At 40.0% G+C, this 12,721-nt stretch overlaps 1 protein-coding gene across 4 annotated transcripts in view; it reads right to left on the bottom strand.

Moving 5' to 3' along the window:
• NCOA5 (nuclear receptor coactivator 5) overlaps positions 1-8,377 on the bottom strand; it is a 32,906-nt gene extending 24,529 nt beyond the window's left edge. For 2 of the 4 annotated variants that reach the window (XM_012742999.3, XM_012743000.3), the window contains exon 1: positions 8,040-8,377. The gene's annotated coding sequence lies outside the window, so the exon portion shown is untranslated. The remainder of the gene's footprint in view (positions 1-8,039) is intronic. The other 2 variants (XM_020282034.2, XM_020282035.2) reach the window with 2 other exon arrangements.
• Between the last annotated feature and the right edge of the window lie 4,344 nt (positions 8,378-12,721).

Below are 12,721 nucleotides of genomic sequence, written 5' to 3'. Positions count from 1 at the left end.
TACCCAGGCTAGAGTGAGTGCCATGGCATCAGCCTAGCTCACAGCAACCTCAAACTCCTGGGCTCAAGCAATCCTATTGCCTCAGCCTCCCGAGTAGCTGGGACTACAGGCATGTGCCACCATGCCCGGCTAATTTTTTTTATATATATCAGTTGGCCAATTAATTTCTTTCTATTTATAGTAGAGCTGGGGTCTCGTTCTTGCTCAGGCTGGTTTTGAACTCCTGATCTCGAGCAATCCTCCTGCCTCGGCCTCGCAGAGTGCTAGGATTACAGGCGTGAGCCACCGTGCCCAGCCACTACTTCAATTTCTATCACCTCAAACAACAATGTTTCTGGGTTTTGCCACTGCATTCTTTTTCACTTCAATTCTTCAGACAAAAACTCACTATTGACAGTTTCCTGCCCTTCTAATTTCCATTCTTTGAAGGAAAGAGTACTTGGCTGGGGATCAGCAAATATGACTTGTAGTCCTACTTTGGGGAATTTAGTCAAGTCACTTGATTTCTCTGAACATATATTTCCTTGATAAAATAGATATTCTGCCTGTGTTATCCATGTTGATTCAAGGATAAAAATTAGCTAAGAGAAAAAATTCACTATTTTGGATCCACAAAGGTTGAGCTAATCTAAACTAGGAAAGTATGAGCTACAGAAAATTTAAAATAAGATTTAAAACAGGCAAAATTTTGACTAAACTGTACAAGTAGACAGCAAGTAATGAACTCGAAAAGGAAAGCTTGTAATTAGTACATTAAACATTTGTCAAATGTTTACTATGTGTCACACACATTCTAGGCCTTCTATGTGGAAATGACAAGGCTAAAGGAATTTGCTGTTTAATAAAGGAAAGATGCACATGCACAGAGATAATTACATTATAATCTAAAGTGAGATTATGGCAGAAGCCTACCTTTGTGCATGTGTGTTGCAGGGAGGAGCAGAATAGAGAGACTGGGAAGAATGTTGGTGGTGGGGAGGGGAAGGGGAAGGAGGCAGGAAAGGCCTAAAAGTAACATTTAAACTAGATATATACATATTTTTTTTTGCAAGTGGAAGACAAGAGCCAATAAACTAGGTTTTGAGGGATGAGTAGGAGGTACCAGAAAGAGAAAAGTCATTCCAGCAAAGGTAAAGGAATGGTGTGAAGCAGTGGTCCCCAACCTTTTTGGCACCAGAGACCAGTCTCATGAAGACAAAATTTCCAGACTTGGCTGGCAGGGTGGAAAGCAGAGTTCAGGCAGTGATGTGAGTGGGGGGGGGGGGGTAGGGGGGGAGTGGCTGTAAATACAGATGAAGCTTCCTTCACTTGCCATCAGCTCACCTCCTGCTGTGTGGCCTGGTTCCTAACAGGCAATGGACCAGTACTAGTCCTTGGCCCAGGGGTTGAAGGATATACCTTAGAAGAACTACAAGAAGTTTAGTGTTGGGGACGTAGGGATATGACAAAGAAAAGAGAGAGGAATGACAGATGAAGCCAAAGTTAAACTAGATCCAGATTACAAAAAACTTAACTACAGAAAAAGAAGAAACTAGTAGCAAGAGGGTCTATTAGGAGGCTATGAACTGAACTAGTGTCAGTGAAGCCAAATTAATGAAGCTTTACTGCATGCATATTATCCCAAAAAGGGAGGAGGGAGCATTTAAACCTAAGACATTAAAAATATTGCCCACTATAGCAATGTTATTCAAGGATTATTGATTTGACACTGAAGGGAACAGGTGGGGATAAAATATTTAAAAGGTCAGATTTTACTATCAATAAATAGATATAAAATGGACTGACGGCCACAGGAATCAGTAATTAACAGCCACCAATCTATTAGTCCAATACATTGTTCAGGAAGAAAACAGACAACAGACTACCCTTCTTTTTTTTAAATATCTAGTATCAACAGCCATGGAACCTTTTTCATTTTTTTTTAAACATTTAAAAAAATTGTAGTAAAAAACATACATAAAATTTATCATCTTAACCATTTTTAAGCGTACAGTTTAGTAGTATCAAATATATTCACTGTTGTGCAAGAGATCTCCATAACTTTTTCATCTTGAAAAACTGAAACTCTATAACCATTAAACTCCTCTTTCCTCCCCTAGTTTACATATATGTATGTTCTTCAATCCCTATATTTCTTTAATGAAGATGTATCAGCATTACCTGTAAAGACAGTAAAAATCAAAATTCTGTCTTGAACTTTTAGAATCTGAGAACCAAACCCAGGAATTTATATTTTAACAAGTTTCTCAAGTGATTCTTGGCAGGTATTTGGGAACTACTATTCTAGTATTTATTTATTCCCTTAGCTTATCATAAATCATAATATATACTCAGGGCCTCCATTTAGAAATTATCCCTGAATCCCTGTTTAAGTGGTAATAAGCCAAAAACATAATCTGCAATAAAGAAAATGTCATGACAATGGCTAAAATTTGTAAATATATTTCTAAAAACAATACGAAAAGGATAATCACACTGCTACCTCCCTCCAAGGGAAATGAAATAATCAACCCAAGTTTCCAGACTGCTAAGGTTAATAAAAGTAATATACAATTACAGGGTCAGTGCCCTTCTTGCAAAGGAGGAGTATGCAGTCTACCACTCTCTTCCATTTTACCTGAGCATTTTGATAGTATCCTGAAAAATTAAAGCTTCTTCTTCCAATTACTGAGTTATAAAAAGGCAGGAACAATACTAACCACTGAGCTTGCTACTTCTTGATAGCATGTTATCTACTTCTTTACCTAATGAAGGGGAAATTGCAAACTAAAGTTTTCTCTAACTAAATTCTGCAAACCAGAGCTGTCAATAGTTTTGCTGGTAGGGGCTAGAATTGCTTTTTCTTTGAGGAATTTTGTTTTCATATCTAAAAGCAACTCTTTGCAAAAAGAGAAAAATGGCCATACATAATTTCACATCCACATCGCTAAAATAAGGAACAAATCTAAAGTTTATCAGCAGACCATGGAATCTTTGTAGATCTGCTTTCTTTTTTGTGAAGAAGGTGAAAGCATCCTACTGATGTGAATGAAAGGAATTGAAATACTGAAAACTCCCTAGATACCTTTTTTTTATATGTATACATTTTCCAATTTTTATTTTATTTATTAATTTTTTGCTTTGTTGCCTAGGCTGGAAGGCAGTGGCACCATCATAGTTCACTACAACCTCAAACTCCTGAGCTCAAGTGATCCTCCTGGCTCAGCCTCCCAAATAGTTAGGACTATAGGTGTGTGCCAACATGCCTGGCTAATTTCTAAATTTTTTTGTAGAGATGCGATTCTCACTGTTTCCCAGGCTGGTCTCTAACTTCTGGCCTCAAACAATCCTCCCACCTTAGCCTCCCAAAGTGCTAGGATTACTGGCGTGAGCCACCCTGTCCAGGTATAAACTCCATGGATATTCTAACTATTCCTATTAATTCTAGCCCAAATTATGAAAATTAAAAAAAAAAAACCTTATAGTTAAGGTCTTAACACTAACTCACCAGGGGCGCGGTGGCTCATGCCTGTAATCCTAGCTCTCTGGGAGGCCAAGGCAGGCGGATTGCTCAAGGTCCGGCGTTCGAAACCAGTCTGAGCAAGCAAGACCCCGTCTCTACTATAAATAGGAAGAAATTAATTGGCCAACTAATATATATAGAAAAAATTAGCCAGGCATGATGGCGCACACCTGTAGTCCCAGCTACTTGGGAGGCTGAGGCAGTAGGATTGCTTGAGCCCAGGAGTTTGAGGTTGCTGTGAGCTAGGCTGATGCCAAGGCACTCACTCTAGCCTGGGCAACAAAGTGAGACTCTGTCTCAAAAACAAACAAACAAACCACACTTACTCATTAATGTAAACTCAACCATAAACCAGAGTTGTCAACTCCAGTTAGTAATCTGGGATATGACTAGATATATACTAGAATCTGTTTCAACTTTCTATTTCTAGTGAAAACTCATTTTCTGAGATACTATATCAAGGGTTCTCAAATTTTAATGCAAATAAAAACTTCCAGGGGGTTCCTGAAAGGCAGATTATCCAGACCCCATCTCTGGACACTGGTTAGTTGGGAGTGGGGGGACAGGAAACCACATTGAAGAATTTGTATTTCCAAGAAACTGTTCTGGTGACTCTGATGCAGTTTTTTGGGGTCAGATTTTGATAAATGCTATCCTTAAGGTAAGTTTCCCAAAGGCTGCAAAAGGTTGTTACACATTTATAGTGGTAAGTTTTCTGAAAATCATGTTTTCTTAGGTTTATTTTTTTTTGGATATCAAAAATAATTTTTAAGAAAAGATTTAAAATAAACTTTTGTATCATCTGACCCTAAATACATGTTATTACTATGTCAATCTCCAATTGCATAATTAAATGTACTCAAAGCCAAATAACTTACAATTCAAAATTCTCAGAATTTTGCCCACTAGCCTGCAGGATGAACCTGATCTTCAGAAATCCAATCATTCCAGACCCAAACCAGGGCCCACTTAAGATATTTTATTGAGCTAAAGATATATAAGACACTACTCTGTAATGCAACTTAAGCTACCCTGACCTTTGACTAAAGTTGCCTGGTTTTTATACAGTTCAGCAACAATGTTTTGAACATGAAATAAAGGGAAAAGAGTCCTATGGTCTGGAAAAGTCCTGATTCTTATGAGGGGAATTATTTTCTTAACATAAAATTAGTCCAGCTGACCTATTATCTCTTTTTTAAAGTGATAGAATAAACAATGAAAATGACCATTCCTATAAATATTCATATCTGGTGATAATAAAACCACCATTTAAAAAGCAGCAGGCATGCTGGTATTATATATTTAGCTGTCAGCATACTTCATATTTCCCTAATGTGCTGCTGCTTCAGACAGTGGCCTTACCCAGATCCTTTTATTAATGCCTCTCATTAATGAGAATAACAAAGAGGATAATTTTGTTGGTCACTGCACTTTTAACTTCTAAACAGTTTTACTTTAACTCTGCTTAAGCAAAATAGTCTAGACAAATGTATATGATATTCATAGGACAAATATTTTGGCATAAAAAAGATGACACTGGGCTTTAAAAGCACTTGTCTCAAAAACACATGACGATCATTAATGAACCATAAGGTGCAGAGAGGAAACAGTGTAGTAGAAAGAGTAGTCAGTTTGGGGGAACACTATTACCTCAAGATGTTCATGGGAAGATACTGGGAGAAAGGCATAATGATATCTTCCTTCCCAAACACTTACATTGTATATGTTTAGCATATAAACGTCTCTGAGAAGTTCTGGAGTGGGGACACCACTGTACTTCAACATTTCCCAATTTTGCTTGGGAAATGCTGAAGTACACAAGATCTTTTATCTCCAATAATATCCTGAATATGCTCTACTAAATATGTGATCTTGGGCAAGAAATCTAACTTCTTCGAGTCACTGTTTCTTTCTATGTATAAAAGATACAACACCATTTTATCTATCTCATAAGATGATTGGCAGGATCAAATGAGTTAGTATTTATCACATGCACTGCTAGCTGTATGTTATCATTCCTACTAAGAGTAACAGTGGGTTTAGGAATAGTGGGTTTCAACTCATGTGGGGAATGGAAAACAAGAGAATGACGTAAAACGAAGGGAAGGAAAAGTTAAATATACTTCCTCTGAAGATTTTCCATTCTTAACACACTGACTGCCACGCTAGGAAAAAGATTTTTTTCCTTGTGGCCATGGTGTTTTATTATGCAAGTAGAGTAAAAAACTTCGAAAACAAAATAATCCTAATTTAACAAAAATTTTGTTTTTTTAAATTGTTTTGTGTGTGTGAGTTATATGTAACTTGAAAAATAGTTCACTTGGGTCCCAAGGTAAAGAGATGTGTGAGTTATACATGCTTCACAAGGCCCACGGCTCAAAACTAGCATGAGTTAAATACAACTCACAGGGCAGTTAATGTGTTAAAAGCACATGTAAATTCCAATAATTCTTGCAGTAGTAAAAAACTACACAATGGCACTGCCATCTGCAGGCCACAGACATGGACTGCTTGCAATAGTTTAAAAATGAAGTCTCAAACCATTAAACCCTTCCTCATCAAAAGATATTTATTCTTAGCTTTTGAGCACTGGTAGATGAGGCTCCATTTGCTGGAGTTCTGGAGCTGACTCGTGGGTAAAATCAAACTCTAATTTGTTCTCTAAACAGGACGGCTGCTTACAAATTTGAAGAAAATGACTTTAGCCTTATGTGGATCCTACATTGTGATCATACCAAGGTAATCCCAGATAAATATGGATTTTGTTTTAAACAAAGGAGGGTTTTTTTATACCTTTGGGGAAGGCAGGGACACTTGAATGGCCTGAGCTAACTTTTCTGATTTCCTTTCAATGAATTAAACCCACTCCTACACTCACATAAACAGAGGTTATGAATAGACTATTAATTTACAAATAATTTGTCAATGCTTCCTTTAAAGTGTGGTGTTCTCAGGTATGCAACATTGAACAACCTAAACCCAGAAAAACTCCTTGCAATGTGAGTTCTCTAGTACATTCTACAAGGAAAATCAGTGTTTCTATGCTAAGTTTTAGGTTAAGAGAATGTGTCAGAAGTTTCAAAGAACACCTGGAGGGTGACAGATGAGCTAAAGGAAAGCAAGCCAAAATAAAGGAAGAATTTGATGTTAACAAATAGCCAAGTGATTTCTAATATCCACAATGCAAAATGTGGGCTTTACTGGTTCCAAAATGTCAACACAAAGTTAGTTTTCACACCCAGATTGACTCACAAAGAAAACATTAACTCTAGAGTTGTCAAACCCCCAAAAGCTCCACCAGCATTTGCAGCAACATCTTTTTATGAGCCGTCAGGTGGCTACCACATCAAAATGCTATAAAAAACTGAACAGGCACACCAGAGACACTTGAGCAGACTACTCCTGCAGTTCAAAACAGTCCACAGAAAGAAAGCTTATAATATTATCATCCCCAAAGATCCCACGGCATTTCATGGAACCTGCTAAGCCACAGGGGAAAATTGTGTGTGCATAGAGTCAAAGCCAGAAGGACCACAATTAACCCCATACTCTCAGGGCAGCGTTTCCCCAAGTGTGGAACGCAGAATAATTTCAGGAGGAATAAGGACGCACTGTTTATTTTAAGAGATAGGCATTTATTTTTTACAAGCATTAGAAAAATAACTGGCTTCCCATTATCTGGTTTGTGATTGAAGTTTCCACCTTAAACAAATATATTTAAGAAGGAGAAAAGAGTCAGTTTAAATAAAGAAAACTAACATTTGGTAAACAGCAGTACAGATGGCACGCGGACATAAAAGTGCAACGCGAGAGTGAAATCTGGGGAACGCCGTCCTAGGAAAAGCTCCTTGTGCGCTGTCAGAAGGGGATAGTGCCCAGCCTCAGGGGACTGGAGAGCCAGCTGGTTCGGAAGCTGGTTCCGTTGCTAATTTCCGGGGTAACCTCGGGCACAGTTTCTCTCCCCATTCTCAGGGCCCGGGGTCCGCGTTATAAAATGGGTGGGGTGTCACACGACAAGGAGACGCCTCAAGGATGTAGTCGGGGCCTGCGAGGCAGCGGCGGCGGGGGACAGCGCTCCGGACGCCACACGGCGCTGCACGCCCGGAAAGACGGGCCGTCTCGGCCCAGGTTCGAATCCCGACTGCGCCATCGACTCGCTGAGGACCCGAAGGCGAGCGACTCCACCGTTTCGAGAAGGAAGCGCGCCGGGTGTGCGACCCTACCCAACAGAGAAACCTCGAAGACTCTTATCGACGGTTCGTGCACAAACAAGCGGCTGCACTGAGGCACCGCCGACCTCAGTCCACCGCAGGCCGCCCCGGCGTCGGAGCCTGGGCCTGACGGGAGCCTGGGGCGGCGGCGCCCCGCACCGAGCATGCGCAGCCCCGCGCGCACCCGGAGAGGAGCGGAGGCCGCGGCCGCGCGTCGAGCGGGCCCTCCCGCCTTAGCCTCCCAGTCCGGCCCGGACCCCCCCACCACAACCGCCTGCCCGTCAGCCGCAAGCCTCAGCGGACGGCCACCGCTTCCCGGCACTCACCGCTACCAGAGCAGCGGGCTCCCGGCCGCTCCTTCGCCTCAGGCCCGCCGCTGCCGCCTCCCCGTCAGCCCACCTGCCCGCCGTAGGACAAAGGCGCCACCAACCGACCGGCGCGGGCACGAGGCAATGGCGGCCAGGCGGAGAGTGAAGATAGGGCCAGAGGGCGCGCACGCAGCGGCAGGCGCGGCAGTGTCGCAATGGCGCGCGGGTTTACGGCAGGGCGTCGGTCTCCTTGGCAACGAGGGCGGGGGAGTTACTCTGAGGCGGTTGAGAACGCCTGGGGTTGCCTAGTAACGGCGTCCTCGGTTGAGATTGGCCCCTACGCCTGCTCACCCTCTCCCAAAAGGACTTCAGTCATGCCCTTCCTTCTGTTTTCAGAGCGCATTCCCTCCTTACTAACTGTGGAAATAGAACATTTAAATCCCCAAATACTTTTATTTAGTCTTGGATAAAACAAAAAACCAAAACCCCCAAATACCTATAGATGTGTGTATTGGAAAATAGTATTTACAGTCCTGTAATCTCTGATCACAAAGAACAAAGAGAGCAGAAAGGTAGAGAAAATGTCTTATTTGAATTTACATTTAAATAGGCTGTGTACTCTATTAGTTTCAGTGACAAGAGGCAAAAGGCTTCTGGTGCTATAATCACAGGTTCTCCTTGAGTTATTTATTTCTTCCTAGAATATTCATTCAATGTCAAAACCAAATTTCCCAGAATGTAACTGTCGACCATGAAGCATGTAAAATGTTGTATTGTTCATTTACTCTCTATATATTTGTCACAGGGAATGGGGAAATATATTTGTCACAGGGAATGGAATTCACTCACACAATTGTAAATACACTCTATTAATCACAGCCATAGCTATATGAATCAGGTACTCTTTTATTAGTTAGGAAAATCCTCAGATCCCATGGGGTCTATTTTTCTCCTTGTGAATAGTGCGTCCTAGGTAAAAATGGTGGCTGTGGAATTTAAACACTATGAGAAGCCAGGTTCCTTTGATACCTGCGCATATGCTCACTCCAGTCATTTATTCACTGAGTATTTATTACATGCCTACCATGTGGCCTTATGATTTGTTATATACCTACTTGCCAGGCACTATGATGAGCAAATGCAGACCTCTTTCGGTTATGTTGAGAGTATAGTCTAGCAGAAAGATAGAATTAGGCAAATAATTGTACTTGGGTGTGTAATTGCAAACTGAGATGTATGCTGTGATGGGAAAAAATTATGAATTCTCAGAGGGCATAACTGGAACTTTAGCTTACTCAAAGGCAAAATAGTTATTAAGATTTCTACTTTATAAGATTGTATGAAATTAGAGATACAGGCACAAAGTCTGTCAAATAATAGTAGATAACCCACAAATGTTCATTCTTATCCCTTCTCTAAGTCCTAAAACTGAAAATTTAAGAACAATCACGCTAATCAGGTTATTAAGATAACTAAGCATATGGCAAAATGTTGTTGGTTTTAGGGGTATATGGCAGTTCCTTAATCCTGCCCTTGAATTGGGTAGTGGACTTAAGCTAGAGGATGTATTCATTTAGTAAGCATTTAATGAGAGTTTACTATGTGCTTGGTTTTGTGGGAAGTGGGAAATAAGATAAACAAGGTCATTTTCTTCAGTTAGCTCATAACCTGTTTTAGGGAATACAAGCAATAAACAAATTATAATAATATAATATATAAGTATTTTATGATAGAGGAGCATGTTAATTCTATAGGGAGAAATTCTTACATGGAGGCGAGCGCTCAGACCTTGGTGTCTTTCCATTTAGATATTTGCCTTACATGATAGGTAACATCTATTGTGTGCCTGCCATGTGCTGAATCCCTTATGAATATTATCTCATTTAATCCTCCCAACAGCCCTATAATATAGGTACTATATTCCTATTTTACAGATGTGGCAACTGAGGCCAGTTAATTAATTTTCTTGTGATCCTACAGAGAGTATTTGGCGTGCCCAGACTCAAAGCTATGCAGCCTGGTGCCCAAACATGCTATTTTAACCATAAGTGATGCTTTCCTCTAAGATAAGAAGTTCTTTTCAAAGTCAGGGGGTACCTGACTGCTGTACAGCCTCTAACCCTTCACCGGTGGGCCCCACAGTTTGACAAGTAAATAAAATGAGAGTTTACTACAATGGAAGCTACCTGATTTCTGTAAGATGGATCTTTGAACTCACTGGGTCTTACAATTTTTGAAAAGTGGGTTACCTTTTGATGCAGGGGGAGAAAGGTATAGCTTAATGTCCAGCCAGTACTAAAGAAAGATTGTGTGTTTCCTAGAATGTATGAGGACTTTGCCTTGTGATTTATAGGACAGCCAAGATAGGGCAATGAGCAATTGTACAGCAAGCTCTGTGGATGGAGCAGCATTTGGTACTCAATAAATATTTTTGGAGTGAAGAAAAAAAGTTAGGAAGAAATGAAGAGTAAATTCAATACCATATTCAAGAGTGGAGGAATTTTTTGAGATATTAATTTGGTTTTACTTTAATCTGGTATTTTTATTATTATTTCAGCCTGCTCTATCTGGTGAAGGCATCCACATCTAGGATAATACAAGCAGTGATTAAAAAGTATCTAAGTGGTGGGCTCAGGAATATCCAGGGGAGGGAGGGCCGGAGAGTCTATGATAAAGGAAATTTGTTGGTTTTTTTTTTTTAAAGGCAAGATTTAAAAAGGAGAATATTTTAAAGACAAGCTTACAAGAGGAGAATCAGAAAGTAGGATCAAAAAGCAATCTTACGTAAAAATCTTTACATTTCAACAAATTCAGGGCATAATACAGCCTCTTAAAATTTCACTTTTGAATTGGTGATGATGAGCTGGCATAATGACCTATTCTAAATGCCAACAGCACTAAGATACAGCCTAAAGGTTTGCAAAAACACTTTTAGGACTATTTTGTATATCATCTGATAGAGGGGTCCTTAAACTTTTAAAACAGGGGACCAGTTCACTGTCCCTCAGACCTGTTGGAGGGCCGTTGGAGAGTGGGGTGCACATTCCACACATGCGCACTGTGGGCCCCTGACGAGTTGGTTGCTAAGCAGGACAGGCAGCAATGGCAAAAACACCAGGCAGTGGGCCGGATAAATGTCCTTGGTGAGCCACATGTGGCCCTTGGGCTGTAGTTTGAGGACGCCTGAATACAACTCAGGAGAGGGAAACCTAGTATTTAAGAATGAGAGCTTTGGGTAAATCAAATCGATGATGGTAGAAATCAGAATAGAGGATACTGCTGGGAAAATGAGGCATAGACTGGGAAAGCGCTTGAAGGAACTTTCTGGGGAGATGAAAAATGTTCTATATCTTGATCCCATGGTAATTACATGGAATATATACACAGGTAAACGTTTATAGAGTTGTGTCTTTAAGATTGTGCATTTTGCTATATGTAAGATATGCATCAATAAAAATTTTAAAAATGTAAACGTTAGAAAAAGAATGAAATAAAAATGACTTGGATTCAAATTTTGGCTCTGTTCTTCAATAGCGATATGAGTTTTTGTCTTTCATGTATTTAATATTTATTGAGTACCTACTAAAGTTTACTGTGCCAGTTTCAAAGGACATGAAACAAGAAAGATGTGGTCTGTGCTTTCCCAGAGCTTCAATCAAGACACAGGTACCTGTCTTGGCAACAGAGATATAATAATAACACCTTCTGTCCGGGCGCAGTGGCTCACGCCTGTAATTCTAGCACTCTGGGAGGCCGAGGCGGGTGGATTGCTTGAGGTCAGGAGTTTGAAATCAGCCTGAGCAAGAGTGAGACCCCGCCTCTACTATAAATAGAAAGAAATTAATTGGCTAACTAATATATATAGAAAAAATTAGCCGGGCTTGGTGGTGCATGCCTGTAGTCCCAGCTACTCGGGAGGCTGAGGCAGAAGGATTGCTTGAGCCCAGGAGTTTGAGGTTGCTGTGAGCTAGGCTGACGCCGCGGCACTCATTCTAGCCTGGGCAACAAAGCAAGACTCTGTCTCAATAAATAAATAAATAAATAAATAACACCTTCCTTATGGGGTCATTGTAAGGATTGCATGAGCTCATGCATGTAGAGTTCCTGCAATAACGTAGATGCTCAAAAACAAAGTAACCCAATCATTTTATAGATTGCAAGGAAACTGATGGGCTCCTTAACCTAAGGGAAAGGAGCCCTTAAGTGACTTGTCCAAGATGTGCATTTACTAAGAAGTGTAGTCAGAACTAGAATTGAGAATGCAAATCAATTCAAAGTCCCATCATTGTTCAATTTGTATCAAATGAAAGCACTTTACATCCTATGCACTGTAGCTAGTATTTATAAAGACACAAATAATACTAGAGTGTTCAGAGTTAATAAATAGAAGTAAAATAAAATAAAATAAAAATTTCAGATAAGCAACAAGTATTTTTTAGTGTAAGTATGCCCAGTGCAATATTTTGGACATATTTATGCTAAAAAATTATTCATTGTTTTTCTAAAACTCAGATTTAACTGCATGTCCTGTGTTTCATCTGGCAACTCTATACTGAAGGAATCATTGAAGTTTAAGTAGTTGTTTCTTCATTACAAGCAATATTATTTTCTAAACGATTCATGTAAAGAAAAAGACTGAAAAACATTTAGAGATTGAGGTAATCTTTAAAAATCAATTTTTCAATGTTAGACTATTGATT

The sequence above is a fragment of the Microcebus murinus genome, chromosome 16, assembly GCF_040939455.1.
Source record: "Microcebus murinus isolate Inina chromosome 16, M.murinus_Inina_mat1.0, whole genome shotgun sequence".
NCBI classification, from domain to species: domain Eukaryota; kingdom Metazoa; phylum Chordata; class Mammalia; order Primates; family Cheirogaleidae; genus Microcebus; species Microcebus murinus.
Note: the sequence above shows the minus strand (reverse complement) of the source record. Positions and strands in the feature narration are given on the sequence as shown.